The sequence below is a fragment of the Nomascus leucogenys genome, chromosome 22a, assembly GCF_006542625.1.
Source record: "Nomascus leucogenys isolate Asia chromosome 22a, Asia_NLE_v1, whole genome shotgun sequence".
Taxonomy (NCBI): domain Eukaryota; kingdom Metazoa; phylum Chordata; class Mammalia; order Primates; family Hylobatidae; genus Nomascus; species Nomascus leucogenys.
In genome coordinates, this window is record NC_044402.1 from 42,098,315 (window position 1) to 42,114,718 (window position 16,404).

General features: G+C 38.3%; 1 pseudogene; it reads left to right on the forward strand.

Annotated features, from left to right (window-relative positions):
* Window positions 1-3,654: 3,654 nt before the first annotated feature.
* Window positions 3,655-4,274, forward strand: LOC115832274 (annotated as a pseudogene).
* The last annotated feature ends 12,130 nt before the right edge of the window (window positions 4,275-16,404 follow it).

Below are 16,404 nucleotides of genomic sequence, written 5' to 3' on the forward strand. Positions count from 1 at the left end.
CAGGCTGGGGTGCAGTGGCACAATCTCGGCTCACTGCAACCTCCGCCTCCTAGGTTCAAGCGATTCTCCCGCCTCAGCCTCCTGAGTAGCTGGGACTACAGGCGCCCACCACCACACCGGGTATTTTTTTTTTTTTTTTTTTGAGACGGAGTCTCCCTCTGTCGCCCAGGCTGGAGTGCAGTGGCGCAATCTCGGCTCACTGCAAGCTCTGCCTCCCGAGTTCACGCCGTCGTCCTGCCTCAGCCTTCCGAGTAGCTGGGACTACAAGCGCCCGCCACCGTGCCCAGCTAATTTTTTGTATTTTTAGTAGAGACGGGGTTTCACCATGTTAGCCAGGATGGTCTCTATCTCCTGACCTCATGATCCTCCTGCCTTGGCCTCCCAAAATGCTGAGATTACAGGCGTGAGCCACCGCACCTGGCTAGTGGGAAAGCTTTTAATATTTGGCAATAAATATTTTGTTTGCTATGCTTTTTTATAGTAATCTTTTCTCATATTAAGGAAATACTCTTTCATCACTACTTAAAAAGGTTTCTAAAAAAGTTTTTATTTATTTTGTTTCTATTGCCGCTGAACAAATTCATAGCAAAGATTTTTTTTTAAATCCTGAATGGGTATAGCATTTTATCAAATGCTTATTCTCCATCAATTGTGACAACTGCATTTTTATCCTTTAATTTAAATGTTAAATCAACTTCATATTTTTGGAATAAACTCAACATCATATAACATTTACCCTTTTATAGATTGCTGGATTTGTCTTGCTAATATTTTATTTAGAATTTTTGTGTCTATGTTTATGAGAGCAATTGACCTATAGGTTTCTTTCCTTTTAATGTTCTTTTCCAGGTTTTGGTATCAAGGTTATGCTGGCCTCTTAGTATGAATTGGGCAGTATTTTCTCTCTTTCTAATCCCTGGAAGATTTTGTGTAATATAAATATTATTTATTCTTTAAATGTTTGGGAATTTTTACTTTTTTTCTTTTAATTTTTCTTTCATGACGCAGACTTCAGGGGGTCCTAAGAACATGTTCCCCTAGTTTTTTTTTTTTTTTTTTGAGATGGAGTTTCACTCTTTCGCCCAGGCTGGAGTGGAGTGGCGCAATCTTGGCTCATTGCAACCTCCTCCCGCTGGGTTCAAGCGATTCTCCCGCCTCAGCCTCCAGAGTAGCTGGGATTAAAGGCGCCCACCATCATGACAGGCTAATTTTTGTATTTTTAGTAGAGAAGGGGTTTTGCCACATTGGCCAGTCTGGTCTTGAACTCCTGACCTCAGGTGATCCACCCGCCTTGGCCTCCCAAAGTGCTAGGATTACAGGTGTGAGCCACCGGGCCCAGCCCTCCCCTGGAAATTTTAGTGATAAACCTACCAGGACCTAGAGGTTTTTTGTAAGATTTTTTTTGTTTTTCTTTTTGTTTTTTAGACAGATCTCACTCTGTTGGGCAGGCTGGAATGCAGTGGTGCAATCTTGGCTTACTGCACCCTCTACCTTCTGGGCTCAGGTGGTCCTCCCACCTCAGCCTCCTAAGTAGCTAGGGCTCCAAGTGAACGCCACCATGCCTTGCTCATTTTTTGATTTTTTGTAGAGATGAGGTCTTACTGCATTGCCCAGCCTGGTCTCAAACTCCTGGGCTCAAGCAATCCTACTGCCTTGGCCTCCCAAAGTGCTGGGATTACAGGTGTGAACCACTTTTCCTGGCCTGTAAGGAACTTTTAGATAAAAGATTTAAATCTTTATTAGGTATAGGATTATTCAAATTATCAGTTTATTTGTCTGTTTTGGTAAGTTATGTTTTTCAAGAATTTTTAAATATTTTAATTAAATTCTAAATGACATAATGTTGATAGTGTTCTTTTATCTTTGTAATCTTTGTAGCATCCTATTGCCATTGTGATTGATTGATTGATTTAACAGTGAAGAATTGTGATTTAATTTGGACTCAGGCTATATAGTAGTTTATTACTTAATTTCTATGCAGTTGGGGATTTTATAGTTATCTTGGTGATGTACAGCTTAATTTCACAGTATTCATGAAGAGAACATAGTCTGTATTATTTCAATCCTTTGAAATGTTTGGAGACTTGCCACAACAGACAGATGTATGCTCTATTTTGGTAAATATCCATAAATCTTGAAAAGAACATATATTCTAAGATGTATTAGATGCAGTGTTCTATATATGTCAACTATGTCAAGTTTATTAATTGTGCTGTTCATATCTCTATATCCTTACCAATATTTTTGTCAGATTGTCCTATCAATCTATCGTTTTCCAAGGGAGAGGTGTTAGACTCCTCAACTATGATTGAAATTTTGTCTATTTCTCCTTTATGTCTGGTCGGGTTTTGCTTTATATGTGTTTGAGGTTATGTTATTAAATGTATATGGTTTTATGATAACTATATCCTTCTGTTTGATTGGCCCCTTGGTCATTATCAAACGTCCTTCTTTGTCTCTAGTATTGCTCTTCCCCTTTATGTCTACTATGATTGATATGAGCATAGCTACACTAGCATTCTTTTGGTTAATGTATGCATTTTATATATATATATATATATATATATATATATATATATACATTTCATTCTTTTACTTTCAATCTTTTCCCTTATATTTTAGATGCAGTTTACAAAAGAAATGCAGGATACATGTTTAATCCTTTCCTTTTTTTTCTTTTGCTAGTTTTCAAGATATTAAATGCATTTCCTATTATCATCCACATCTGACCATGGTAGCGAGCACCCCTTGACTCTGACCAACCCTGAATAGGGTTGACCCGAGAACCAACAGGATATTGCAAAAATAACTACGTGTGCCTTCTGAGACTTCCAAGGTCATAAAATACATTGTTACTTTCTATGTAGGGAGGCAGCCCTCATGTCATGAGAATACTCAGCCCTGTGGAGAAAAGCTGAGGCCTCCTACTGACAGCACTGACACCAGCCATATGTGTAAGTTATCTTCTAAGCATATCCTTCCTGTTTTCAATTGGCTGCAGCCCCGGTTGACAACTTAACTGCAACCCCATGAGACAGCCAAGGCACAATTTCCTAACTATATGCTCCCAAATTTCTGATTCATAGAAAACTGTGTGAAATAGTAAACGTTTATTGGTTTTATTGTTTGGTTTTTTTTGAGATGGAGTCTTGCTCTGTTGCCCAGGCTAGAGTGCAGTGGTGCGATCTCAGCTCACTGCAACCTCTGCCTCCTGGGTTCAAGCGATTCTCCTGCCTCCCTCCTGAGTAGCTGGGACTACAGGCACCCAGCTAATTTTTGTATTTTTAGTAGAGACGGGGTTTCGCTATATTGGCTGGGCTGATCTCAAACTCCTGAACTCAGGATGACCTGCCCTCCTCAGCCTCTCAAAGTGCCGGGATTACAGGCATAAGGCCAATGTTTTATTGTTTTTTAAAAGCTGTTAACTTCTAGGGCAATTTATTACATGGTAATAAGTAACTAATACAGATTTTGGTACATGGATGTGAGATGGTGCCATAGTAAAAATCTAAAAAGTTGGAGTGGCATTCATAGTGGGAGGAAGCTGCAAGAACTTTCAGGAAAGTGTCACTGAAAGCCTAAAATTTCTCGAGGAGACTGTTAGTTAAATTCTGATAGCCTTTGAGAAGGCTACAAGTGTGCACTTAAAGAAACATGAGGAAGGTGTTACTGAAAACTGGAGACCAGTTTAAAGCTCATAGGAATGTGCTTGCCTCTTTTAGTATTTTGGTGTTATCTACAGAAGCACTTCTGAGAATAATGTCCTTTTGATCAGAATCAGGCTGATGAATTTCAGAAACAGTTGGAGTTTACATACATAGAGACATTAAATCTTGACAGAGATATTAAGCATTACTGGAAACATTGAATTGAACCAACAGACTTGTCTTCTTACTCTATTGTAAGATCGTAATAATTGGGAGAAATCAAAAGTATCTACAAATTTAGTCCAGGCAAATCCTGAACAAGAGGTTTTGGCAAAGAAGTCACCTCAAACTAAAAAGAAAAAGAAGTCTTTCAACTCCCAGAAGACAGAATAGAATAAAACAGTGTAATATCTCAGTGACATTTTAGAGAATGCATCATTGAATTATTCCTAGATGCAAATAAATTGTCCACACCCAGATGCACAAAGAAATAATTCAGAACTTGAGCTGACATAAGCTGTGGAAAATTCTTTTCTAGCACAAGATGTGCAAACTGTTACGGTGAAACAGAAATGTGGAAAATCACAGCCAAGCTGTGCTCTGAAAGAACGCTCATGTCTAATATAGCCAGTGTACAAGATTATAGTAACCAAAACAACATGGTATAAAAATAGACACACAGATCAATGGAACAGAATAGGGAACCCGGTAATAAAGCCATATACTCATAGCCAACTGATTTTTGACAAAGTTGACAAAAACATACACTGAGAAAAGGACGCTCTTCAATAAATGGTACTGGTTTTTTTTTTTTTTTTTAGGACACAGTTTCACTCTATTGCCTAGGCTGCAACCTCTGTCTCGTGGGTTGAAGAGATTCTTGTGCCTCAGCCTCCCAAGTAGCTGGGATTACAAGTGTGCGCCACCACATCTGGCTAATTTTTGTATTTTTAGTAGAGACGGAGTTTCACCACGTTGGCCAGGCTGGTCTACTCTCCTGAGTAGCTGGGATTATAGGTGCCTGCCACCACGCCTGGCCAATTTTTTGTATTTTTAATGGAAATGGGGTTTCACTATGTTGGCCAGACTGGTCTTGAACTCCTGACCTCGTGATATGCCTGTCTCGGCCTGCCAAAGTGCTGGGATTACAGGTGTGAGCCACCACATGCGGCTAGGAACATTTTATATATCTATGTAGTGTACACACCATGGAAGACACACACATGTATATACACACACATGCACCTACATAACATATATGTATCTGTTATAAATACATATATATTGTGTATATATATACACACACATATATACATACATACACACACCATGGAGTATATACATACACATGTAGATATGTTATATATACATACACATGTAGATATGTTATATATACATACACATGTGGATATGTTGTATATACATACACATGTGGATATGTTGTATATACATACACATGTGGATATGTTATATATACATACACATGTGGATATGTTATATATACATACACATGTGGATATGTTGTATATACATACACATGTGGATATGTTGTATATACATACACATGTGGATATGTTGTATATACATACACATGTGGATATGTTGTATATACATACACATGTGGATATGTTGTATATACATACACATGTGGATATGTTGTATATACATACATATGTGGATATGTTATATATACATATATATAAAACGTGTGCGTGCGTGTGTATACACACATACCATAGAATACTAATCAGCCATAAAAAAGAATATAATCATGTTTTTGCAGCAACATGAATGGAACTGGAGACCATTATCTTAAGTGAAATAACTCAGTACCAGAAAGTCAAATACTACATGTTCTCACTTATAAGTGGGAGCTAAATAATGTGTACACATGGACATAGTGAAATAATAGACATTGAAGACTGGAAAGGTGGGGAGGGTACCAGAGAGTGAGGGATGAGAAATTAACTAATGGGTACAATGTACACTATTCAAGTGATGGCTACACCAAAAGCCCAGACATCACTGCTATGTAATGTATCCATGTAACAATATTGCACTTGTACCCCTTAAACTATAAAAATAAACGGAAAAAACTAGAAAAATATGGATTCTTGTCACCTAGTGGCAAAAAGTTTAGCACCACTATAATCTGCAGTAAAATGGAAGGTGGAAAAGGTATCTAGTGAAATGGGTGATCTAAGAAGGTTTTCAGGTTGGATGTTAAAAGCATTTCCTGATTCTTCTAGCTTCCTAGAGTAAAATATGAGAGAAGAGAGATAATATATAGAAAAGACCTTATATAAAACAGTCTTTTTTTTTTAAACAAAAAGGAGCAATAATTCGTGGGTCAAAAAATGTCTAGCATCTACAGATGGCAAGTAAAGCTAACACTAACAAATGACAAGTGGGATTCCATCCAACAGCAGCAGAATACACGTTCTTCTCAACCACATATGGAACATTCTCTAGGATAGATCATATGTTACACCACAAAATGAGTTTTAACAGATTTAAGAAGACTCAAATTATATCAAGTATCTTTTTTGACCATAATGATATGAAAGCGACAGTCAGCAGAGTAAACAGACAACCCACAGAGTGGGAGAAAATCTTCACAATCTATACATCTGACAAAGGACTAAAATCCAGAATCTACAAGGAGCTCAAATTAGCAAGAAAAAACAAACAATCCCATCAAAAAGTGGGCCAAGGACATGAATAGACAATTCTCAAAAGAAGATATACAAACGGCCAACAAACCTATGAAAAAATGCTCAATATCACTAAGGATCAGGTAAATGCAAATTAAAACCCCAATGTGATACCCCCTTACTCCTGCAGTAATGGCCATAATTAAAAAATCAAAAAATAATAGATGTAGGTGTGGATGCAGTGAAAAGGGAACACTTTTACACTGCTGGTAGGATTGTAAACTAGTACAAACACTGTGGAAAACAGTGTGGAGATTCCTTAAAGAACTAAAAGTAGAATTATCATTTGATCCAGCAATCTCACTTCTAGGTATCTACCCAGAGGAAAAGAAGTCATTATACAAAACAGATACTTGCACACACATGTTTATAACAGCACAATTCACAATTGCAAAAATAAGGAACCAGCCCAGATGCCCATCAGTCAAAGAGTGGATAAAGAAATTGTTGTATATATATATACATGATGGAATACTACTCAGCCATAAAAAGGAATAAATTAATGGCATTCAAAGCAATCCTGGACGGAACTGGAGACTATCATTCTAAGTGAAGTAACTTAGGGATGGAAAACCAAACATCGTATGTTCTCACTCATAAGTGGGAGCTAAACTTTGAGGATGCAAAGGCATAAGAATGATACAATGGACTTTGGGGACTCGAGGGAAAGGGTGGGAGGGGGGTGATGGATAAAAGACTACAAATAGGGTTCAGTGTATACTGCTCGGGTGATGGGTGCACCAAAATCTCACAAATCACCACTAAAGAACTTACTCATGTAACCAAACACCACCTGTTCCCCAAAAATCTATGAAAATAAATTTTTTTAAGAAAAGAAACTAGAAATCAATAACAAGGGATTTCAGAAAATTCACAACCATGGGGAAATTCAACAACATGCTCCTGAGCAACCAATGGGTCGAAGAAGAAATTAAAAGGGAAATTTAGAAATATCCTTCCTGTTTGAAAAACTCAGTCTCTGAAAATCTTGACACAAATGAAAATGGATGCAAAACATACCAGCCCTTATAAGATGCAGCAAAAGCAACTCTAAGAGGGAAATTTATAGCAATAAATGCCTACATCAAAAAAGAAGAAAGATCCCAAATAAACAACCTAATATTGCACTTCAAGGAACTAGAAAAAGAAAAACAAATTAAGCCCTAAGTTAGTAGAAGGAAGGAAAAAATAAAGATTAGAGCAAAATAAATGAAATAGAGACTAGAGAAACAATAAGAAATATCAACAATTTTGGGTTGGTTTTTTTTTTTTTGGCCAGGCAAGGTGGTTCACGCCTGTAATCCCAGCACCTTGGGAGGCTGAGGTGGGTGGATTGCTTGAGCTCAGGAGTTTGAGACCAGCCTGGGCAACACGGCGAAACCCCGTCTCTACAAAATAATGCAAAAATTATCCAGGTGTGGTGGCATGTGCCTATGGTCCCAGCTACTCAAGAGGCTGAGGTAGGAGGATAGCTTGAACCCAGGAGGTGGAGGTTGTAGTGAGCTGAGATTGTGCCACTGCACTCCAGTCTGGGTGACACAGAGAGACCCTGTCTTAAAAAAAAAGTTGATTTAAAAAAAAAAAAGATATAATCAATAAACCTTTTTCAAGAACCTACAAGTGTGAACAACTAGAAGCAGAGAGTAGCGTGGTGGTTACCAGAACCTGTGAGGTGGAGAGATTGGGGAGATGTTGGTCAAAGGACACAAAATTTTATCTGGACAGGAGGAAAATATTCAAGACATCTATTGTGTATCATGGTGACTATAGTTAATAACAATATATTGTATATTTGAAAATTGTTAAGACCATAGATTTTAAGTATTCTAGCCACAAAAAATGATAAGTATATGAGGTAGTGAATATGTTAAATAGCTTGATTTAGCCATTCCACAATATATACATATATCAAAACATTATGTTGTACATCATAAATACATATACTTTTTAGTAGTCAATTTTTAAAAAACAGCAAGTAGGAAATATTAAATTTAGGGTACTTTTAGGAAAACTGTCTAAAGATGAAGCTTAGAGTGATGGTAAAATCTTTTAAGACACAAATTTATTTATGCTAAGTAAGGGATATGAGAAATTAACTGCATAAAGATACCTGCATAAAGAAGACACAGCAGTGCTCTATCAATGTGACAATTATTCTTGGCTTTCAAATCTTCACAAAGATGTTCAGCTGCCTGTGATAATCTGATTGAAGTGAAAATTCCATTCCATCCCTAATAAAGTTTTCTTTCATAGGGTTTGTTTTATCTCTGCCTAGTCATACCAGCTCTTTTAATAAAGCCTCAGAATATTTCTGAATGTTTACTGTGAGGCAAGTTACATCTGAAATAAATGTTTCATCATCATAGAAGAAGCAGATTTCAGGTCTGCTTGGGGAAATTCTGCAAACATAATGGCACAGGAAAGCTGAACATGAAGGAATAGGAAAAGATGTGTCATTCAAATACTCACCAAAATAGGCCAGGTGTGGTGGCACACATCTGTAATCCCAACACTTTGGGAGGCCGAGGTGGGCGGATCACCTGAGGTCAGGAGTTCAAGACCAGCCTGGCCAATATGGCAAAACCCTGTCTCTACTAAAAATACAAAAATTAGTCAGATGTGTTGCTACACGCCTGTAATCCCAACTATTCGGGACACTGAGACAAGAGAATTGCTTGAACCCAGAAGGCGGAGGTTACAGTGAGCTGAGATCGCGCCACTGCACTCCAGCCTGGAGACAGAGCAAGACTCCCTCTAAAAACAAAAACAAACAAACAATAAAACCTAACCAAAATAAAGCTAGTGTAGCAATATTAACATAAGACAAAATATAACTTATCATGAAAATCATTACTGAGAAATCAGTAAGAGATAGACTTCTGGCATGACAGCATGAGGCACTCTGTTGACTTTGTCTTCATTGAAGCTGATGAAAATTATTTAAATGGCCGGGCACAGTGGCTCACGCCTGTAATCCCAGCACTTTGGGAGGCTATGGGCGGATTGCTTGAGGTCAGGAGTTCGAGACCAGCCTGGCTGACATGGTGAAACCCCATCTCTACTAAAAATACAAAAATTAGCGGGGTGTGGTGGCACACACCTGTAATCCCAGCTACTCCAGAGGCTAAGGCAGGAGATTCGCTTGAACCTGGGAGGCAGAGGTTGCAGTGAGCCAAGATAGTGCCAGTGCACTCCAGCCTGGGAGACAGAGTGAGACTTCGTCTCAAAAATAAAAATAAAAAAAAAGAAAATTATTAAAAACATACACACACACACACACACACACACACGAGCCATATGAAGCCTCTGGAAATGGTCCTAAGGGTAAGCAGAAAATGAACAAATATCTATTTGAGAAAATGTACACAAGTTTGGTAAGAAAGGTGAGAGTTTGTGGTATTTGAAACAAGACTGCTCTAGAGAGGAATATTTGATTCCAGACTGCTACAGCCAAGAACACATGCCTCTCTCTCCTCTTCATTTCCAGCCAGTGCTGAACGCTGACTTCACACCAAAAATTAACTCAAAAGAGACCAAAGACTTACATGTAAGGACAAAAAGTATAAAACTCTAGAAGAAAACATTTAGAAGGTAAATATTCATGACCCTGAATTTGGCAAAGAATTCTCAGATATGACACCAAGAGCATGAGCAGCAAACGAGAATACAGGTAAATTGGACTTCGTCAAAATGAAAACCCTCGTGCTTCAAAAGACACCATCAAGAAAGTGAAAGACAACTCATATAATGGGAGAAATATTTGTAAACCATCTATATCTGATGAGCGACTTGTATCTAGAATATATAAGAAACTCTTATAAGTCAATAATAGAAAAACACATAACCCAGTTTTAAATGAGCAAAGGATCTGAATAGATATTCCTTCAAATAAAACACACAAATAGCAAACAAAACAAAACAAAACCACATGAAAAGATGCTTGACATCACTAGTCATTAGGAACAAGAGTGAGATACTGCTTCATAGCAACTCGGATGGCTAGAATAAGAGTCAGAAAAGAACAAGTGTTGGTGAGGATGTGGAGAAATTAGAACCCTCTTTTTTTTTTTTTTTTTGAGATGGAGTCTCGCTCTGTCTCCCAGGCTGGAGTGCAGTGGTGCAATCTCGGCTCACTGCAAGCTCCGCCTCCTGTGTTCATGCCATTCTCCTGCCTCAGCCTCCTGAGTAGCTGGGACTACAGGTGCCCGCCACCACGCCTGGCTAATTTTTTGTATTTTTAGCAGAGACGGGGTTTCACCATGTTAGCCAGGATGGTCTTGATCTCCTGACCTTGTGATCTGCCTGCCTTGGCCTCCCAAAGTGCTGGGATTACAGGCGTGAGCCACCGCGCCCGGCCAGAAACTAGAGCCCTCTTACACTGGTAGCGGGAATTGTAAAATTATGCAGCTGCTTTGAAAAACAGTCTGGCAGTATTTCAAATGATTAAACAGAGTTAGGATATGACCCAGCAATTCCCCTCCTAGGTATACACCCAAGAGAAATGAAAATGTGCACATGGACACTTGGGCATAAATGTTTATAGCTGCATTATTCATATTAGCTAAAAGGATAAAACATCCCAAAGGTCCATCTCCTGAAGAATGGATAAACAAGATATGGTATATCCATACAATGGAATCTATCTGGCCATAAAAAGAATGCAATACTGATCCATGCTACAACATGGATGAACCTTGAAAACATTGTGCAGAGTGAAAGAAACCAGCCAGAAAAGACCACAGACTTTATGACTTCATTCAAATGAATGTCCAGAATAGGGAAATCTACAGAGACAGAAAGTCGATAAGTGTTTCTTTAAGGCTGAGGTGGGAGTTGGGGCAGAGGGATAGGAAAGTGACAGCTAAAGGGTATGGTGTTTCTCTTTCATGTGATAAAAACGTTCTAAAACTGGCTGTGGTGATGGTTGCACATTTATGTAAATATATTTTAAAAACCATTTCTGAAAAAATTTTTTCTTTCTATCCACGTTGAGTTAATCTAAAAACCATTGTTTTGTACATTTCAAGTGTGTGAATTGTATGATATATGAATTATACCTCAAAGCTGTTTTTACTTTTCTTAAAATTTTTATTTTAGGTTCAAAGATACATGTGCAGGTTTGTTACATTGGTAAACTCGTGTCTTGGGGGTTCTTTTGTACAGATTAGTCACCCAGGTACTAAGCCTAGTACCCAATAGTTATTTTTTCTGATCCTCTTCCTATTCCCACCCTCCACCCTCAAGTAGGCCCCGGTGTCTGTTGTTCTTCTCTTTGTGTCCATGTGTTCTCATTATTTAGCTCCTACTTATAAGTGACAACATGCGGTATTTGGTTTTCTGTTCCTGTGTTAGTTTGCTAAGGATAATGGCCTCCAGCTCCATCTGTGTTCTAGCAAAGGATATCATCTCATTTTTTTAAATGGCTGCATAGTATTCCATGGTGTATATGTACCACATTTTTTTTATCCAGTCTACCATTGATGGCATTTAGGTTGATTCCATGTCTTTGCTATTGTGAACAGTGCTGCAATGAACATACGCATGCATGTGTCTTTATTGTAGAACGATTTATATTCTTTTGGGTATATACCCAGTAATGGGATTGCTGGGTCAAATGGTTGTCCTGTTTTTAGCTCTTTGAGGAATAGCCACACTGCTTTCCACAATGGTTGAACTAATTTACACACCCAACAACGGTATATAACCATTCCCTTTTCTCCACAACCTTGAAAGCATCTGTTATTTTTTGACTTTTTAATAATAACCATTCTGACTGATGTGAGATGGTATCTCATTATGGTTTTGATCTGCATTTCTCTAATGATGAGTGATATTAAGCATTTTTTTCATACGCTTTTTGGCTACATGTCTTCTTTTAAATATGTCTTTTCATGTCCTTTTCCCACTTTTTAATGGGGCTGTTTGGTTTTTTCTTGTAAATTTAAGATCTTTATAGATGCTGGATATTAGACTTTTGTCAGATGCATAGTTTGCAAATATTTTCTCCAATTACGTAGGTTGTCTGTCTACTCTATTGATAGTGTCTTCTACTGTTCAGAAGCTTTTACCTTTTTGGGTTTTTTTGTTTGTTTGTTTGCTTGTTTTTTTGAGACGGAGTCACGCTCTGTCACATAGGCAGGAGTGCAGTGGCACAATCATGGCTCACGGCAACCGCTGCCTCCTGGGTTCAAGTGATTCTCCTGCCTCAGCCTTCCGAGTAGCTGGGACTACAGGCGCCTGCCACCATGCCCGGCTAATTTTTTTGTATTTTTAGTAGAGACGGGGTTTCACCATGTTGGCCATGCTGGACTCAAACTCCTGACCTCAGGTGATCCGCCCACCTTGGCCTCCCAAAGTGCTGGGATTACAGGCATGAGCCACCACACCCGGCCTGCTATTACCTTTAATTAGACCCTGTTTGTCAGTTTTTTCAATTTTTTTTTTAAAAGATAGGGTCTCACTATGTTGGCCAGGTTGGTCTTGAACTCCTGGCCTCAAGTGATCCTCCTACCTCGGCCTCCCAAAGTGCTGGGACTACAGGAATGAGCCACCATGCCCAGCCTCTGTCAGTTTTTGCTGTGATTGCTATTGGTGTCTTTGTCATGAAATCTTTGCCCATTCCTATATCCAGAATGGTATTGCCTAGTTGTCTTCTAGTGTTTTTATAGTTTTGGGTTTTACATTTAAGTCTTTAATCCATCTTAAGTTAATTTTTGTATATGCTGTAAGGAAGAGGTCCAGTTTCAGTCTTTAGCATATGACTTCTCAGTTAGTTTCCCAGCACCATTTATTAAATAGGGAATCCTTTCCCCATTGCTTGTTTTTGTCAGGTTTGTTGAAGATCAGATGGTTCTAGGTGTGTGGCCTTATTTCTGAGCTCTCTATTCTGTTCCATTGGTCTGTGTGTCTATCAGTACCATGCTGTTTTGGTTACCATAGCCTTGTAAGTATAGTTTGAAATTGGGGAACATGATGCTTTCAGCTTTGTTTTTTTTTGTTTTTTTTTTGTTTTTTTTTGTTCGTTTGTTTTGTTTTTTGCTTAGAACTGCCTTGGATACTTGGGCTCTTTTTTGGTTCCATATGAATTTTTAAATAATTTTTTCTTGTTCTGTGAAAAATGTCATTGTCAGTTTTATAGGAATAGCATTTAATCTATAAATTGCTTTGGGCAGTATGGCCATTTTAATGATATTGATTCTTCCTATACATGGGCATGGAATGTTTTTCCATTGTTTATATCATCTCTGATTTCCTTGAACAGTGTTTTGTAATTGTCATTGTAGATATCTTTCACCTTCCTGGTTAGCTGTATTCCTAGGTATTTTATTCTTTTCGTGGCAATTGTGAATGGGATTGCATTCCTGATTTGGCTCTTGGTTTTGCTGCTATTGATGTATAGGAGTGCTAGTAATTTTTACACATTGAGTTTGTATCCTGAGACTTTGCTGAAGTTGTTTATCAGCTGAAGGAGCTTTTGGGCCAAAACTGTGGGATTTTCTAGATATAGAATAATGTCATCTGCAAACAAAGGTACTTTGACTTCCTCCCTTCTTATTTGAATGCCCTTTATTTCTTTCTCTTATCTGATTGCTCTGGCCATGACTTCCAGTACTGTGTTGAATACGAGTGGTGAGAGAGGGCATTCTTGTCTTGTGCTGGTTTCCAAGGAGAATGCTTCCTGCTTTTGCCCATTCAGGAAGATGCTGGCTGTGGGTTTGTCATATGTGGCTCTTATTATTTTGAGTTATGTTCCTTCAATATTTAGTTCATTGAGAGTTTTTAACATGAACCGATGTTGAATTTTATCAAAAGCCTTTTCTGCATCTGTTGAGATAATCATGTGATTTTTCTCTTTAGTTCTGTTTATGTGATGAATCACATTTATTCATTTATATCAATAAATGTGTATGTCAACCCAATCTTGCATCCCAGGGATAAAGCCGACTTCATTGTGATGGATTATCTTTCTGGTGTGCTGCTGGATTCGATTTGCAGTATTTTGTTGAGGATTTTGGCATCAATGTTCATCAAGGATATTGGTCTGAAGTTTTCTTTTATTGTTGTGTCTCTGCCAGGTTTTGGTATCGGGATGATGCTGGCCTTATAAAATGAGTTGGAGAGGAGTCTCTCCTCAATTTTTTGGGATAGTTTCAGTAGCAGTGATAGTAGTTCTTCTTTGTATATCTAGTAGAATTTGGCTGTGAATGCATCTAGTCCTGTGCTTTTTTTGTTGGGTAGGCTATTTATTACTGACTCAATTTTGGAGATTGTTATTGTTTTGTTCAGGGAATCAATTTCTTCCTGGCTCAGTCTTGCAAGGGTATTATGTATCCAGGAATTTATCCATGTCGTCTAGGTTTTCTAGTTTGTGTGCATAGAGGTGTTCACAGTAGTCTCTGATGGTTATTTTTATTTCTGTGGGATCAGTGATAGCATCTCTTGTTGTTTCTGATTTTGTTTATTTGGATCTTCTCTGCTTCTTCTTTATTAGTCTAGCTAGTGGCCTATCTATGTTATTTTTTTTTAAAAACCTAACTCTTGCATTTGTTGATCTTTTGATTGGGTTTTTTCATGTCTCAGTCTCCTTCAGTTCAGCTTTGATTTTGGTTATTTCTTGTCTTCTGCTAGGTTTGGGGTTGGTTTGCTCTCACTTCTCCAGTTCATTTTGTTGTAATGTTAGGTTGTTAATTTGAGATCTTTCTAACTCTTACTTGGGGAGTTCAGTGCTATAAATTTTCCTCTTAACACTGCCTTAGCTGTGTCTGAGAGATTCTGGTACGTTGTATCTTTGTTCTCATTAGTTTCAAATAACTTGATTTCTGCTGTGATTTTATTACTTACTCAAAAGCCATTGAAGACTTTTAATTTCCATGTAATTGCATGGTTTTAGGTGACTTTTTAAAGTCTTGATTTCTATTTTTATTGCTCTGTGGTCTGAGAGTGTGTTTAGTATGATTTTGGTTCTTTTGCGTTTGCTGAGAATTGTTTTATGTTCAATTGTGTGATCAGTTTTAGAGTATGTGCCATGTGGTGATGAGAACAAGGTATATTCTGTTGTTTTTGGGTGGAGAGTTCTCTAGCTGTCAGTCAGATCCATTTGGTCCAATGTTGTGTTCAGGTACTGAATATCTTTGTTAACTTTCTGCCTCAAAAATCAGTCTAATACTGTCAGTGGCATGTTGAAGTCTCCCACTATTATTGCGTGGGAATCTAAGTCTCTTTGTAGGTCTCTAAGAACTTGCTTTATGAATCTGTGTGCTCCTGTGTTGGGTGGATATATATTTAGGGTAGTTAGGTCTTCTTGTTGAATCGAACCCTTTATTGATTGATATGGTTTGGTTGTGTGTCCCCACCCAAATCTCAGCTTGAATTGTAGTTCCCGCAATCCCCACATTCCATGGGAGGAACCCGGTGGGAGGTAATGGAATCTTGGGGGTGGTTTCCCCCATGTTGTTCTCATGATAGTGAGTGAGTTCTCATTAGATCTGATGGTTTTATAAGCATCTGGCATTTCCCCTGCTGGGACTCATTCTCACCCCTGCCACTCTGTGAAGAGGTGCCTTCTGCCATGATTGTAAGTTTCCTGAGGCCTCCCCAGCAATGCAGAACTGCGAGTCAATTAAACCTCTTTTCTTTATAAATTACCCAGTCTCAGGTATTTCTTCATAGCAGCATGAGAATGGACTAATACACTGATGTAATGCCCTTCTTTGTCTCTTTTTTGATCTTTGTTGGTTTAAAGTCTGTTTTGTCTAAAACTAGGATTGCAACCCCTGCTTTTTTCTGATTTCCATTTGCTTGGTAGATTTTTCTTCATTCCTTTATTTTGAGCCTATGGGTGTCACTGTGTGTGAGATGGGTCTCTTGAAGATAGCCTACCATCGGGTCTTGCTTTTTTGTCCAGCTTGTCACTCTGCCTTTTAAAATGGGGCATTTAGCTCATTTACATTTAGGGTTAGTATTGATATGTGTGGATTTGATCCTGTCATTGTGTTGTTAGCTGGTTATTATGTCAGCTTGTTTGTGTGGTTGCTTTATAGTGT